The sequence below is a fragment of the Labeo rohita genome, chromosome 21, assembly GCF_022985175.1.
Source record: "Labeo rohita strain BAU-BD-2019 chromosome 21, IGBB_LRoh.1.0, whole genome shotgun sequence".
NCBI classification, from domain to species: Eukaryota; Metazoa; Chordata; class Actinopteri; order Cypriniformes; family Cyprinidae; genus Labeo; species Labeo rohita.
Genome location: NC_066889.1, coordinates 29,307,552 through 29,324,331, shown reverse-complemented (window position 1 = coordinate 29,324,331; position 16,780 = coordinate 29,307,552). Strand labels below are relative to the sequence as shown.

Below are 16,780 nucleotides of genomic sequence, written 5' to 3'. Positions count from 1 at the left end.
GACAAAACATTAACATTATGTTAGACACAACATTTTTCCTAAATTCACAATGTTTTTACAGATAAATATTACTATAGTAACATTTCTGATTTTTTTATATGCATGACTACTATTACTATTTATAACACTAATAATATTACTAAAATAAATTATTATTATTATTATTATATAAAATTATACATTAAAAAACACCTTTTAAAAATAAATACCATAAAAATAAAATTAAAAATAAAACATTAAACATTAAAAAAACATTAACATTATGTTAGACACAAAAAATAATAAAAACATACTTCATAAAACTGTATCACTCATAAATATTTACTGACATTTTCATTTTGCCTGTGAGCACATACAGGAGACACTCCATTTCCTAAAGGCAGGTTTATAAAGTTAAGCCCTTATAGACCATCAGGAGAGGTTTTATGCAGTTATTTATTTAGCATATAAAATATTTAGCAATAACAAACATTGCTAATATAATATTTCACTGTAAAATGTTAAAAATGTAAATAATAATAGAGCGTGACAATGACAAAGCAGTAGACAACAAAACTGCAGCTCATGATTAGAATAATCAGAAAATTAAGGTCCGCTGATAGTTGTTCTTGGTGTGAACGTGCCTTTAGTGATGGTGTACGTATGCTCTAGAGTATTTGCAGGAGAATCAATGACACTCTAGGGCAAAGAGAGGAAAGGAGCAGGAAAGGAGTCAGTCTGTCTGACTCAGCATTATTGATCATTTAATGTCGTTGGTACATCTAAGTGGTTTGTTGCTGATTGTAAGCTGATGTTTCAAGCCATATGAACACAGACCTGCTGCTACAGAACATTTCCGTCTACCACCATAAACCAAAGCAGAACCTACAACACAATCAAACCAGCGCAACACAGCATTACAGCATGAAGGAGACACACACAGCCTGCTCATTTCAACCCCAAACAGACCCAAAGCAGGAAATAACTGCAGCATTGAGTAATGAAACCCTGGAGCTCCGGACAGCTGTTCTGCTCTCCATCTACAGACACACCAGGAGTCTCAACACCAGAATCAGGACATTCATTCTTTTTCTAGAAACAAATGATTTCAGTTCAGAGCCTCTAAATGAGCAGGATTAATCGGTACAGAATCAACATTAAGACGACATGTACATATGTTTCTCTATATCTTAATGCCAGCTGATTAAAAATGAATGAAAACATGCATTCTGACAAAAAAAAAAAAAATTTGAATGCACTGACTATAGAGATTAATAACAGTTAGGCTAATATGTCTTATTTATATATTATTTTTCTTGAATTCACAATGTTTTTACAGATAAATATTACTATAGTAACATTTCTGATTTTCTTTAATGATCACTATTAGTATTTACAACGACAACAACATTCATTATTATTATTATTATTATTATTATTATTAAATATACAAATAATAAGTAAAACATTTTAAAAGAAATGCCCATAAAATAAAAATAACAATTTTACTGTACAAATGTAAAATAATTATATTTTTCTTAAATGTCTGATTTTTGAGAAGAAATATTACAATATTACAATAGTAACATTTCCTGTTTAATATATTTCTATATTTTTTTTTACATTTTTTTTTTAATTTAATTTCATTTTATAATTTCTTATAACTACAGTTACAGCTACAAAAAAAATGAAAACAGTAATATTCACAGCTGTCTTTTTTTTTTTTTGAAACATTAAACCATCGGGGTTTGTTTGTTTTTGTTTTTTTCAGCAAATAAACTGCACAGAGCCTTAAGTTTCTCTTTTGTTACCAACAGCCGGTTTATAGATGCTTCTCTGTAAAGTTTGGGAAGATGGTTGGTTTTCAAACACATTCTAAATGACTCAAACTCACAACACCCACAGCATTTACAGCAAAACCTCAACTCAAACGTGAAACTCTACGTCATTTAGAAAATTAATTGTGCGTGAATAGTGCTTAAGACACCACAGCATCTGTCTCTCTCTCGTGATCTCCAGAGTTTCCTCCCACTCTCTTTCAGGACGTGAATTACAGCGCAGCAGTGCAGCCCTTCTGCCTTCATCTCCCTGGTAACCAAGACACTAAAAGATGCTTCGGTTTCCACTGCGATCATATAAAGGCCTCGGACGAGTTCAGGCACAGAAGCCTCTTTAAGCATCATTCTGAATAAACACTGGCATTTGAGCACAAATTAAAGTCATCAGAGAATAAAGAAGAGGCAAAAAAAATTTCTGCATTCTGACTGTCACTTCCTGTTGAGACAGGAAATACAATGACACCCCTCCCAGAGAACAGACAATGATTGGAAACCCCTCCTGTCTCTGTTTCAACTAAAATACTCTTATTATCTTGGTCTTATGATAACATGCTGTAACTATCAACACCAAAACGTTCCACGAAAATCCAACCACTTTGGTCCAGTGTTTTCCTGTCAGCTGGAACAGCTAGCGTTTTTTCCGTTGTGCTTTTGATTGATTTTAACATTAGTTGCAGACAAACGCAGTGACCCTTTAGGACCGAACAAAGCTTTTATGACCCAGAGTACAATCAGAATCAGTCACAATAACTGTCATACGCAAGGAAGATCTTCATACATATAATCAGGCCATCTGCGTGAAAACTAAAAACAGTGAGGCACAAGTAAAATGACTAGTTGCATTAATTTCATTTAACTGGTTTCTGAACTCCATGATAAAACAACAAGAGTCTATTTAGATCAGATTTTTCACCGGTCGTACGCATGATACACCCTTGGACAAATATTATTATACTTCGTTATCTGGTAAAATCAGACTTTTTCTACTAGAACCGCACACACATATGACGATTCTGTAAGGAAACATCATATTCAATTAATTTCTATTGAGTTTTTGGATTTTTTTTTTTTTATGTTAGAACGCATTATAAATTAATAATATTAATAATGCTTGAACAATTTTTTAAACAATTGGTTTGAATAAAACAAAAACTGCACTCTGCATTAAAAAATGCAAATATAATAAATAAAAGATTAAATATTCATAATTCTACAAGAAATAATAGGCTATTACTCTTGGAAAGATTCTAATGCAATGCATTATGTTTTTGAGAATATTTAACATTTTGTGCATGCACAGTTGCAAATTTGCATTTGACAAACAACAATAAAGTATTATTTTTAGCAGAATTCATAAAAGTAAAAAAAAATTAACAAAAAATAAATAATATGGTAATAATTCTCTGTAAAAAAGGTTTTTAAACATTTTGTGCATGCACAGCGGCAAACTTGCAACAACATTAATTATTAGTATTTTTAGAAGTAATTCATAATAATAACAATAATAATAATAAATAAAAATAAACAAAAAATAAATACTAATATTGTGATTTTTCTCTGTAAAATGGTATTTAAATAATAATAATAATAATAATAATAATAATAATAATAATAATAATAATAATAATAATGATAATAATAATAATTTTTAAATTACACTACAGAATGTTATTACTCAACAAAAAAGCATGCATGCTATATTTGAGAATATTTAATATTTCGTGCATGCACAGTTGCAAATTCCTAGTTGTGCAACTTCCACAACTTGTTTGTGTTAATACCAGGATCATTTGGTGTTTACATATTTTTGTTGTTGTGGATAGTAAACATTAGCTAAAGCAATGGATTCTTTTGCCTGAAAATGGCCAAAAGTTATGGACAAAGATGCTATTTTCAAGCAAAAGACAATTACAAGATAAACTTCTGGTGCATCCCAACATAAGATATGCCAACAAATCTTAACTCTAGAAAAGCAATAACCTCATAAAGCATTTCGCTGAGCTCATTTAACAGTAAAATGATTATCATGACAGACAAAAATGATGTTTATAGCTAAGAGATTTATGTAGTGTTATATTAAGCTCTGCGTATGTTTTAACTGCACAGAGATGTGTAGGCATGACTGTAGTCGCTATGGAAACAAAACACATTTCCATGGAAACCTGTAGGATTATGTAACAGTATACGGTCACTTGTGTCCTGTTTTCTGCCCACTCACTCCTGAACTCTTCAATGCAGCTCAATGGGGAGATTTGCTTCATCAACATCTACGGTTGTATTATCTCAGACTATCTATGGTCTCTCAGCTTCTGTAGTCACTATATCTTTCGTTTTCCCTGTAGCTACGTTTTAAGATCATCATACGATCGTCTCATTGAGAGAAACATCTGGAAAGCTTCATTATCAAGCATGCAAATGATCAGCAATATCGATTACAACAAGCTGAATGTTTAAACAAATGTGCATTTCCTTAAATTTCCTAACAAATTCCATGGAGAGAATGAGAAACTGAGAATGATGTTTACTCAAAAGTCCTGTAAAGCCTCTGTAAATGAGCCAGATCTCGCTGCATGAATTTCCTGCATCAATAATGGCTTCTTGACAGTTTCTGAATGGCAGTCAAATCCATTTCAGCCCACCAGCAGGCTCAGATGAAGGCCAAAGCCCATCAGACCGGGCCAAAACCCGTTCCAGAACTCGCTGGCAGCCGTTAAAGCGGACAGCAAGCAATCAGAAAGAGTCTGTCGTGACTGAAAGCAGCCAAACGAACCCAGTGATCGCCTTATAAATGCATATACGACTGGAACACCTGCAGAGCTGAAGGAAGTGTATGTCGTTCATACAGAGAGAGAAAGACAGAAGAAATGAAATGAGAAAGCAAGAGATTGTACAATCTCTTAATTGCAGCAGTGTTTAAATCACTTATGATGTAGTGCCTGTCTGATTCACATCTTAAGAGTTTCTTTGGATATTAAAAATTAAACGGAGGCATGCAACTACAGTTTTATAGTAAAACAGAACATGTGCTTATATGACTTTGCTGATTAGCACTAAAAATGCATGCAATATTTAGCTTGCAAAATCTCACTAAACTCTTACAAGATTCAAAATATTAAATAAAAATTATTTCACTTATTCACAATTTTATTTGCCTAAAAAAAATAAAAATAAAATGATTTCTCACCAGCATTATAAATGAAACTAAATAAAATCCCTTCAAATTATAACTTTTTCAGTATTTAAATAAATATATAAATACTGAAAAATATAATTTTATTTAAAAAATAACTTATAACTAAAATAACCAAAACTAATATTAATAAATTAATAATAATATATAAAAATTACAAAAACACAACTAAAACTTAAAAATTAAAATAAAAACAATTAAATATCAACTTAAAAACTAATTCAAAAATATTATTAAAACCATAACAGTATATCAATGATACTACAAAAAAAAAAAAAAAAGGATCAATATAGGATCTGACAGACCTTCTGTGTCTTGTAAAAGTGTTCAATCTTTAAGCAAGCGGCCTGGGGGGTTCAACTGCACAAATTTGCATCTTATCACCAACTCATGGGGAACTTCCTCATTGACCTAGTTTCCAGAAGAGAAGTGTCTGAATTATCTCAGCTGTAACACTACACAGATGTGAGGGAGGGGTGTGTGGAGCAGCGCTCATGTGGGTGTACGTGTGTGTGTGTACGTGTGTGTGTGTGTGTGTGTGGGATTGAGTTGCTGGCTGAGTGTTTATGTGGGTGTGACCGTAAGTGAAATGCTTGGAAAGTGATGTTGTGTTTTAAAATTCAAAGATTCAAAATGTAAAGACTTCCAGTCTGCAAACAAATAAATCAAAAATTATCATAAGACACACTTCAATGCTCTACAATACGAGTTATACTTTACATTAACCAGCCCAAACTGTTTAGACAGAGTCCAGATACAGGAAAATGTGCTATTACACCAGATTAGATACATAATATAAGGAAAGTATATATATATATATTTAAAAAATAAGAAGAATATATATATTATGATAAATAAATAAAAATATATATAAAAATAAAAACCTACTTATATATGATTTTTACATGCTATTACTTGCCAAATAAACATAAAAAATAATAAAAATAAATAAACAAATAAAAAAATAGACCTGAAATATTGACTTTTATGCCAATATGTGACTTTTTAATGCCAATTTCCATTGTTTAACTTAAAAATAATAATAATGAAAACATTTAAAAAACATTAATCAAAACTTAAAAAATAAATAAATAAATCTTTTACAATATATAACATAATATAACATTCATGTCTTTACAGAAAAAAAAAAAAAAAAAAATGCAGTATAACTGCAGAATGCATTGCCTTCCAAATCATACTATTAAAATTCAGAGAGCTGTTAATTACTCAAACTTGCTCTTAAATGTTTCTATTATTACATTAGTATATTAATAAAGTTCATAAAGGTCAAATGAAAACTGTAGCCACACCAAACAGCAGCTGTTTAACATCTTAAATCACATGGTGTGTATCTAAAGAATGTCATGTCACTGTCCGTCTGCATTATTCCTGGCACACTGCGGCTCTAAATGTGGCCGTGGTCCAGCAGATCTGAATACTCCACATAAACTACATAACTTACATTCACCAAATGCAGAGAGATGGACCCTCCTGTGCACTGGGAAAATATTTTAAATATAACTTCTGGCCTGCTAAAATAAAGCACCTAGTCTGACAACATATTCTACAGATCAGAAACCAGTTTAGAAATGCAACACACTGCAAATCTCATTTCTTCCATTTTATTTTCCCCATATACAGCTGCATTGTCAATTCTAAACATATGGGCTTTGTTCCAGGATTTAGTGAGCTGTCCTGCAGTGTACTGATTAAATAGTCAGCACCCTTTAAACTAAAAATCTTACCATTTTAAACTACTCTGTATATTGCTGCCAACAGTGTAACAAATCATGATTTTATTTATGTTATAAGTAATACTTTTTTGGTATTGAATGAATTTTAAGTATATTTCTAATCAACATTTCTCTTTTTTTTTTTTAACAACTCTTCTTTTTCTCTCTTTAAAAAAAGATCTTTAAAAAAATAATACTAATATTAATAATAATTTTATTTTCCAAGTACATTTCTCACACTATTATTATTCTTAGAAAAAAGGAAATATGCATGATATTTTTTAGTATGTTCAACATTTATTTCTTCTTTCTCTGTATTTGTTTGTAAAAAAAAAAAACATTTTGGACATAAATAAAATTGATCAAATATGACCAAGATTACTAATGTTATTTCAGTATTTCATTCATTAAAGCTTTTAAAAAATATATATTTTCAAATGCACATGCAATTCTTCCTGAGAATTTGGCCAAACAAAGGCATCTTAAAGCAGCATAATCACATTTCTAACAGCTTTTGGAACAGAACTGTAGTTCACCGTAGACAATATCAGACAATTAACCATGCAAAACAAACAAGAACACACGTAAGAGTGTGTTGCAAACAGCTGCTCACGCGACACAAAATATTTCCTGTTAAAGCAACACGGCGCTGCACGTATGAAAATCTGAGCAACAGAGAGGGAGGAGAGAGGAAGAGGGAAAAGAGATGAAAATGAGAAACACATTTTCAGCCCTCTAGAGGGTCGTGGGCGTGGGATGGACGGAGAGAGAATCACACTCAATCCAGGGGTTTTACCATCATACTGTTACTAAAAAACCTCTGAAACTAAAAATATTATTGATAAAACGGATAACTTTCACTGTAAACTCCCAATTAGATGAGCCACATTGAAAATCATTGTAATATATCCATTATACATTGCAACAACTTCTGACAACTGTAAAGATACTATAGAACTATTACATAGCAAAAGAATTGATCATTATTAGTTAATTGATACTGTTTTTTAAAATCAAATAAGCAACTAGAAAGTCTTTGCAACCCAACAGAGGATAAACAGTGAGAAAAATCATTCATAAATCAACCTAAAGCAGGTTTTACACCCATAAGCCAAAGATTTGTAATGGCCGTATGGAAAAACCAGCAGACAGACGCTTTTGGTCTTTCTCTTTCTCTGACTGACAGACTGTCAAGACACCAGTGACACTCGCATGAGCCCAATCTGTGAGCAGAGCAAACACACAGACATGCCACAACACAACAGGCCTAATGATAATAGTGATAAACCGATATATCGGCCAGGCATGGAGGGCCACTTACTGTCAATTCCAAGTGGATAATGTGCATTTACAACTTACTAAAGAATAATAAATTTTCTGCTCTGAACTAAAGCAAGGGGTTGCAATTGAATACTAGGGTAGAAAAGTAAATTAATAAAAAAAAAAATTAAAAACCTGTTAAAAAAAAAAAAAAAAAAAATTCAATAAATAAATAACGTAATAACTATATATATATATATATATATATATAATAACCATAAAAATTAAATATAAATAATATTTATAATATAAAAAATAATATTAATATAAAAAATAAAATTAAAATGCCAACAAAATAAAAATTTACTTGCATAAATTATGATATGTCCAATTTATTAATTTTAATTTATTAAATTAAAATAAAAAATTTAAAATATTAAATTTAAAATATTAAAAATAAAAATCTACCAGTGAGTAAATAAGCATGGATGCAACATAACTGGAAGAAAACAAACTAAATACATTAAAAAATATACTGCTGCCTTTTAATTTATAATGGGGGTCCCCTAATAATCAATTTTCAGAGGGTTTGATGCATCTAAAAGACTGAAAACCCCTAAACTACTACTAATACGCAACATTAGCCAATTATTTATAACATCATACAAGTGCATTATAACGTTAGATGACATAACAAATATGAGTTTGAAACGCCTGGAAACAGACTACGTTGTCGACATTCTTTCTAAAGCCACGGAAATGCATCAAAGATGGCCACATTTTGCAGAATATAAAATATTTCCAACTTTAAAAGTGACAAATGCAAAGACTTTTATTATTTTCATTTGTACGCGTGCAGAGTGGCCCTCGCGCGCCTGTCCTGCCCGGAGCTCGCGGACAGGACACCTCTTTCTACACCTAAAAAGCGTTAGCAAGGGTCACAATCGTGTCAGAAAACGGCCAGATGACCACCAATTCAGAAGAAATGTCAAAACATACACGACAAACGCATTTGTCCTGCAGAAAGCGCCCGCTAACGCCACTAGCGTGCGCGCTAGCGTTGAGGCCGCGCTACTAAAACCCTGAGGAGAATAATCCAGAGAGAAAGATAATTAGAAACCGAAACTTACGCTTATTTGGGTCTAGATGCGCAGTTGGGGTGGACAGCGACTCGGGGACAGACGAAGACCTTGAGGTTTTTCTCCGTTAGAGAGATTTTGTCCACTGTTTCTTTCTGCAACCGTTTGTTTCTGTCGGTACGCGTCTCTCAGACTGGGGCGCGGCGCTCTGGACTTGCTGAGGCGAAGAGGATTCTGATTGGTCCGCGTCAAACTAACTCCCGCCCACATCGCTAAACGGAGCCTTTGATGTGAGCCGCCCACTCCAGTGATGGGCGGGGCCTGTACGTGCGCTTAAAAACAGCGAGCTCGGCGTGTGTAATCTGTTGTTTGTGAAACTGCTGGGTGGGGTATATGTGTTTTTCAGTAAATGAGTATTTTTAAAAGCTTATATTTTTAAGTTTGAATAGTTTGAACCTGTATATTCTGTAAAACCTACATATACATGTATTCAGAGCTGGGTAGTAACTGAATACACACAAAAAAATAGGGTCTTAAAAGGACATCTTTGTACCTTTTTACCCCTAATAGGTACATATTAGTACCTTAAAGGTACATATTACTACTCTAAGGTACTAATATGTACCTATTAGGAGTAAGAAAGGTAAAAGATTTTAACTTTTAAGGGTACAGCTCCAGTGACAAGTTGTTGTGCCCCAAAAGGTACAATTTTAAACCCCTATTTTTCTGTGTATATGTAATCTGGATTACGTTTTAGATTAAAATGATTGTAATCAGACTATAGTTTTTTATGGATTACATGATTACATATTATTTACAGGTTTAAGAAGTGCTTTAATATTGCATCAACATTTTTTTATTTAAATGATCACTCAGTAGTTTATTTTGTCTTTTAAACACATTCAAATGCACAAATTCACAAACTTTTTTGTCATCTGATCCTCTTTCACCTATTAAATTTCCTTGAAGCACCACTGAGATTTTAACATAAATATTTTAATAATTAAGTATCACATTTGCATGTTCATTGGTTCTCTGATGTTGTTTATGGTTACATGACATGCAGTATTTTTTAGAAAGTTTTTTTTTATTTTGATTGATTTTAAAACGATGTATTGATTTAACATTTTTTATGATTTGATTAATTATTAGTTTTTCTTCATTACATTCATAAACCATTTGCAATTCCTTTACAAACACCACTTATGCCCCTCGTGTTGTTAATAACAAAAGATGTAATATATTTTCTTACTCTCTGTATTTTTATGTTAATATGGTACACAAGTATCCTATTAAAATTAATGTGATAATCAGTTTTTTTTTTTAGAAGGAATTTTCAGGTTTGTCAGTTCTCAAGTTCACCACATGAGGTCGCCACTTTACACATTTATCAGTAAGCTATTAAATTCCCTTAGTGGTCATTAGTCACCTTTTTGGTCTTGTGCATTTCAGACTGCTTTAAATTATGTAATTTATACGTTTCGTTTTCTTACACTTGATTTGGCTCTTGTGCCTCAGGACTTGTAATGGTTATGAAATTATAAATAAATTTTACATATGCACCTCACTGATGCTGCTGACAGTTTCAGCACATGAAAAGGTTGAATTATACCATTTTAGCACAGATTTGTGCTTTGATATGTGGTTGGGTTCCAGCTGTCAAAAGATCTGATCCAGAATCAATGTAAAAAGAAAAGCCTTGACATTAAATTTCCCACTGTGCAATGAGACACACATACAGTATAAACGCAAATCTTCCTGTAATGGAACAACCTGAAAACACATACTTTGAGCATACTTTGCTCTAGTTATATTTGCGTAAGCTAAATCAGCAGTGGGTGACGCAATATGGTAATAAATGTTTTTATTTTTGCTGTGGCCAAATCCTGGAATAAAATCTTATCATCAGAGATTTGCATCATCAGTTATTGTAATAAAAAAGAACAAAGACAAGATCAATTTTAAAAGAAAGAAAAGAGGCTAAACCAGTTCGGGCACCTTCTCCAGCTGCTTCATGTGTCATTGAAGCTGCCTGAAATATTCACTCGGTCATTTCCTGGTCGATTCTGGTGTTCTTCGCTGTGATTATTGAAAGGTTAGACGCTTTAGCTGCCTGCTTCATGGATTTATTTGAACAAAAATCTGGAAAAAAGGAATAAATATTTACAGATCTGGATTTAGGTGAGTGTCATATGGACGTATGAAATCTTTTGCATTTCTAGATTGCGTTACAATTAGCATTTTGCATGATTTAAAACAGTTCTAATGCAGAATCTGAGTTCTGAGAAACTAAAAAAAAAATATTAATTTGAGAATGTCTTAAATGTCACTCTTTTGCTTTGATTTGATAATGTTTTAATGTTTCTATCTGACCTATAAATAATGAAGAATGTTAAACATTTCTTTTTCATTGAATGCCATTTCTTGTTTTCCAGGTGAATGACAGTCTACTCAGTCAGAATTGCATGGTTTTTCTTTAATAGTGATGCATTTGTATATTTGTTGCGTTTTCTGCAGATCTACATGCCGGCAGGATGACAAGAAAACTAAAAAAGATGCAAGTGAGAGAACAAAATGCAGTTGAAGAAAAAGAAAAGCAGAGAAAGAAAACAGCACTGAGAGACAAAGCCAAACTTGCACACAAGAAAAAAACAATGAAGAGAGGAAAAGAAAATGCCTGTGGATTCAGAGAACATCTAAAAGTGCACCAGATGAACAGCTCTGAAATAAATCGACCAAACTGTAAGAATTTTTGATATTTTTTAACTCAAATATATAAATATCTCATGATGTTGATGCTTACCAGAATTAAGTTTTCACCAAACACTGCAACATTTATTCATAAAAGATTAAAATGATTGGTACAGTTTAGCTAAAAATGTAAATTTGCTGCAAATTTACTCACCTTCAGGTCATCCAAGATGTATGATGATTTGGAGAAATTTAGCAATCCATTACTTGCTCAGCAATGAATGGGTGCTGTCAGAATGAGTCCAAAGAGCTGATAAACACATCACAGTAATTCACAAGTAATGCACACCACTCCAGTCCATCAGTTGATGGCTTGAACAACCAAAAAACTGCATGTTTGTAAGAAACAAATCCATCGTTAAGGCATTTTAACTTGCTTTGTTGTTGCTTCAGGCCAAAATACCATAGTCTATAATCCATAATAATGCTACCTCCAGTGAAAAAGTCATCTAGTTTGAATTAGGAGAGGAATCTGCACAGATCAAGCACAGTTTACAAGCTAAAACAGCTCTTGTGTGGATTTTGATGTGACAACAGGAAATTGGCTTTTCCACTGGAGGAAGAGTATGGATTATGACCTTATATTTTATAAGGTTTGAAGTTAAAAAGATGTTAATTGATGGACTGGAGTGGTGTGGATTACTTGTGGATTATTGTGATGTTTTTATCAGCTGTTTGGACTCTCATTCTGACGGCACCCATTCACTGCAGAGGAATGACATCTTTCTCTAAATCTGATCATGAAACAAACTTATTTACATCTAGGCGAGGACATCTTAAGAACATTTTGGGTGAACTGTTTCTTTAATGCATGCAGAAAATGTAATGTAATGATTTTAGGGTGGAATGTGATCAGGAAGCTTGATTCAGTAGCCTGAATCTTTGTTTTGTTTGTTTTTCAGTCTCTCCCCATCCAGTCTGACCTCCAGAGTGTCATTTTATGTGAGAGAAATTCAAACATGAGGTGAGAGTTTCACCGCTCATTTACAATGAACTGATCTGCATGTTTTGATTTCTAACATTGTGTTTTTCTCTTCAGAAAGAAGCCGTTTTCTCACCTATAGAATGTTCTTCACATCCCTTTAAGTTAATGATTCAGAAAGACACTGGAATACAAAACAACAATATTTTTAGAGTTCATAACTTGATGACTATAACTGTACTGTGAACATATTTAAACTTATTTAGCTTTAATATTGTGTGCACATGTGTCATATGATCAGACGATGTTAGAGAAGTAACACTGAAATCAAATGTTTGAACTGTTTTGAACTGTAGCTGTACCTTGTTCTCATTTCAAGTATGAACAACAGTGAAAACAATGACTGTGAAGCAATAGTTGTTCCAGAAATGCCAGTTCGCTTATTTCCATGTGATTATACACTTGCTAAAGCTGCATGGTTTTCTTTGTGGACAAATCTAGATTTTAACTAGTGACTTCAGGCACTTTATTCTGGCATGCAGGAAATGGTTATCTTTCTTTAAATGTGTCATTACTGTACTCATACTTTCCATTTAGGTGTTTTTATCTGAAGAATCTGGTGTCAGGTTTCTCATGGAGCTGCACTACGATCTCTGTTTTTTGAGTTACATGAACTAAATGATCCGGGTATTATGTTTCTGTATTATTTTGATTCTGTTCACTTTGTGAAAGGTTATGAAAGTGTCCAAGTATACATTACACTGTCCTTATTCCTGAACAGGTGTTTGTTTTCAGTCATTATAATGACTACCCAAAAGTGTCTGTTGCTTTGCAACGCACAATAAATATTTCACTTTAGCCAACAAATATGACCTTCTAAAGATTGACTTTTTACATATGGAGATATAAAATATCTAAAAGAAATCAATAATAAATATGAATGCCTAGTTGTCAGGTTACTAGTGATAAATAAACAAGTAAAGAAATAAGTGCATGATCATGTATAAATGTTCAAACCTAAAACAAATATTAATGGAATACATTTTACAAGAAATACTATTTCCGTATTTCTACATCAAATTGCACATTTAATTCACTGTTACTTAATTAATTGTAATTTTTGAGTGAATATTTTTATGTAAAAATTAAACACACTGCCTTTTTGTTCAAATGAGATTTGAAATAAATCAAATTTAAATTAAACTAATTAAAAAGTCTTTTCTGCTCACCAAACTTGCATTTATTTGATCCCAAATTCAGCAAAAGCAGTAATATTGTGAAATATTTTTACTATTTAAAATAACTGCTTTCTATTGGAATATATTTTAAAATGTAATTTATTACTGTGAACAAAGCTGAATTTTCAGCATCATTACTCCAGTCTTCAGTGTCACATGATTCTTCAGAAATCATTCTAATATGCTGATTTTCTGTTCAAGAAACATATTTTATTATTTTTATTATTATTAACAATATTTAAAACAGTTGAGTACATTTTTTCAGGATTCTTTGATAAATAGAAAAATCCAAAGATATGAAAAAAAAAAAGTTTTAATAACATTATACACTCTACCGTTCAAAAGCTTGGAGGCAGTACTTATTTATTTACTTACTTACTTTTTATTATTATTATATTTTTGGGGGGAAAGAAATTAAATAAATTAATACCTTATATTTAGCAAGGATGCCAAAAGTAATGATAAAGACGTTTATAATGTTACAAAAGATTCTATTTCAGATAAATGCAAATCAGAATATTAGAATGATTTCTGAAGGATCATGTGACTGGAGTAATCATGCTAAAAATTCAGCTTTGAAATCACAGGAATAAATTACATTTTAAAATATATTCAAATAGAAAACTATATTTTTCAAATAGAAACTATTTTACTCAGTCAACTTAAAATAATTTGTAACCTGGCTGCCTTAAAATTTGAAGTTCAGTCAACTCAAAAAAAAGTTTATTCAACGTGAAATGTTAAATTATACCAAGTGACAACTTAGATATTTTTTATTTTTTACAGTGTACTTGGGTTAAATAAATGCAGGCTTGGTGAGCAGAAGAGACGTCCTTAAAAGGCATTTAAAATCTTACTGTCCAAAAACCTTTGACGGGTAGTGTAACTAAATAAAATGGAATGTGATGCAACATTCGATATAGATTATATGAGCATCTGCATTATAATAGAAAACTTTGTTTTACTTTTGAATAACATGCATTAATAAATTCTTTACAACTAGACCAGGAACCAGGAACATGAATTAAGAAAATAAAAACTTGAGGCATTTTCATAAATGTTACTTCACATATAAATATTTGACTTATTAATTATGTAATACTATATCAATACAAACATATTGTTTTTCTTTTAAATAACATGCACTAATAAATTATCTTTACAAATCTTTACGGATGAGCTCACACATGTTTACTTTAACTCCTACATGACTTAGCACACACAATGGAGATTCAGTACGGGTTTTACAACTCTAACCCTTAACACAATACAAGTTCGCTTCCTTTTTTAACCATCAAATTATGTCATTTGTAAAAATCAAAAGTGAGCCTGCGTCTACAGTATACAGAAACATAATGTTTGATGTCAGTTTATGACTGTTTTTATGACTTTATGTTTATTGCGTAATATACAAAAGCTGGTATATGCATTTGAGAAGATGCTCCTGTTTTTTTGTGACGTTTTAAACACTGAATCATCATCAAAAACACTCACAAAAACAAATCAATGCCACACACTGCCTGAGAGTCACATATGAGAATGTAAAAAAACTACAAACTGAATTTCTTTAAGTGTTACTAAATTAATTTTTGTTTTACTGCTGAAGGTGACAAAGAGGCTTAAACATATTTCATTCACGTTTTCTCACTAGGCCTATATCAGTCCTAGATCGGAGTTGTGACGCAATTTGACTTTCACAATATCCGCACCCTCCCTGAACCACATGATTCAGGTAACCGCATTTACGTCATGATCTGTCAATCATTAAGCATTGCATTTTTTATTCAACCAATGTTTTGATTTTACACTGTCAGAAAATGATTAAGTAGGGCAGATTTACATTCTACTTGAAGTTCAGTTGAACTGAGGGAACAAAACAACAGTAATTCAATGGTTGGTTCACGTGTCTAATCTGATGTTAACACCTGACCCAACCAAAAAAACTGCTAATAACCAAATAATTATGTGTAGGTAAAGATAAAATAAATTGACTTTAAAAGAATAAAATAAATAAAAAGTGTGTGTATACACTGAAAATAAAAAAATATATATATTTTTCAGAAAGTTCAGAGAATATTTAAAAGTAACACTCATATGTGCCTAAATTTTTAAAAATGATGAAATGGATACATTTCCTTAATGTTTGCATAACTGATTATATATATATATATATATATATATATATATATATGTATATATATGTGTGTGTGTGTGACCCTGGATCACAAAACCAGTCATAAGGGTCATTTTTTCAAAACTGAGATTTATACAAAAGGAAAAGCTGGATAAATAAGCTTTTCATTAATGTATAGTTTGTTAGGATGGGACAATATTTGACTGAGATACAACTATTTAAAAATCATGAATCTGAGGGTGCAAAAAAATCAAAATATTGAGAAAATTGCCTTTAAAGTTCTTCAAATAAAGTTCTTAACAATGTTTATTACTAATCAAAAATTAAGTTTTCATACATTTACAGTAGGAATTTTACAAAATATCTTCATGGAACATGATCTTTACTTAATTTCCTAATGATTATACACATTATTTATACAAATAAACCCCAGCGACTTAAGACTGGTTTAGTGGTCCAGGGTCACATATATATAATTGAAACTGGATATTTTGAACGTTCAGATAACTTTCAGGAATAACGTTTGCAAAACGTTCCTAGAACGTAACAATTATTTGTTAACTGGATGTCATTTCTGCTGTTGTTTATGTCGTCTGTTTCCCTGTTCACCTAATTTCATGGTAATAATTTTGCATGTCATTTGGCCTATCATTTGG

The 16,780-nt window shown here is 31.7% G+C and overlaps 1 protein-coding gene and 1 long non-coding RNA gene across 18 annotated transcripts in view; one reads left to right on the top strand and one right to left on the bottom strand.

The window, feature by feature from the left end:
- The window catches only part of add1 (adducin 1 (alpha)), a 53,321-nt gene that overhangs the window by 30,688 nt on the left and 5,853 nt on the right, over positions 1-16,780 (bottom strand). For 15 of the 17 annotated variants that reach the window (XM_051093967.1, XM_051093977.1, XM_051093972.1 and 12 more), the window contains exon 1: positions 9,131-9,290. The exons of 1 other annotated variant lie outside the window; for it this stretch is intronic. The gene's annotated coding sequence lies outside the window, so the exon portion shown is untranslated. Of the gene's footprint in view, positions 1-5,312; positions 5,421-9,130; positions 9,291-16,780 lie in introns of those variants that run through there. One more of the 17 variants, XM_051093968.1, reaches the window with a different exon arrangement.
- LOC127153047 (uncharacterized) lies at positions 11,112-13,782 on the top strand. The gene is made up of 4 exons (XR_007825169.1): positions 11,112-11,260; positions 11,597-11,821; positions 12,733-12,794; positions 12,870-13,782. It is a non-coding gene; the product is annotated as an uncharacterized LOC127153047 (long non-coding RNA).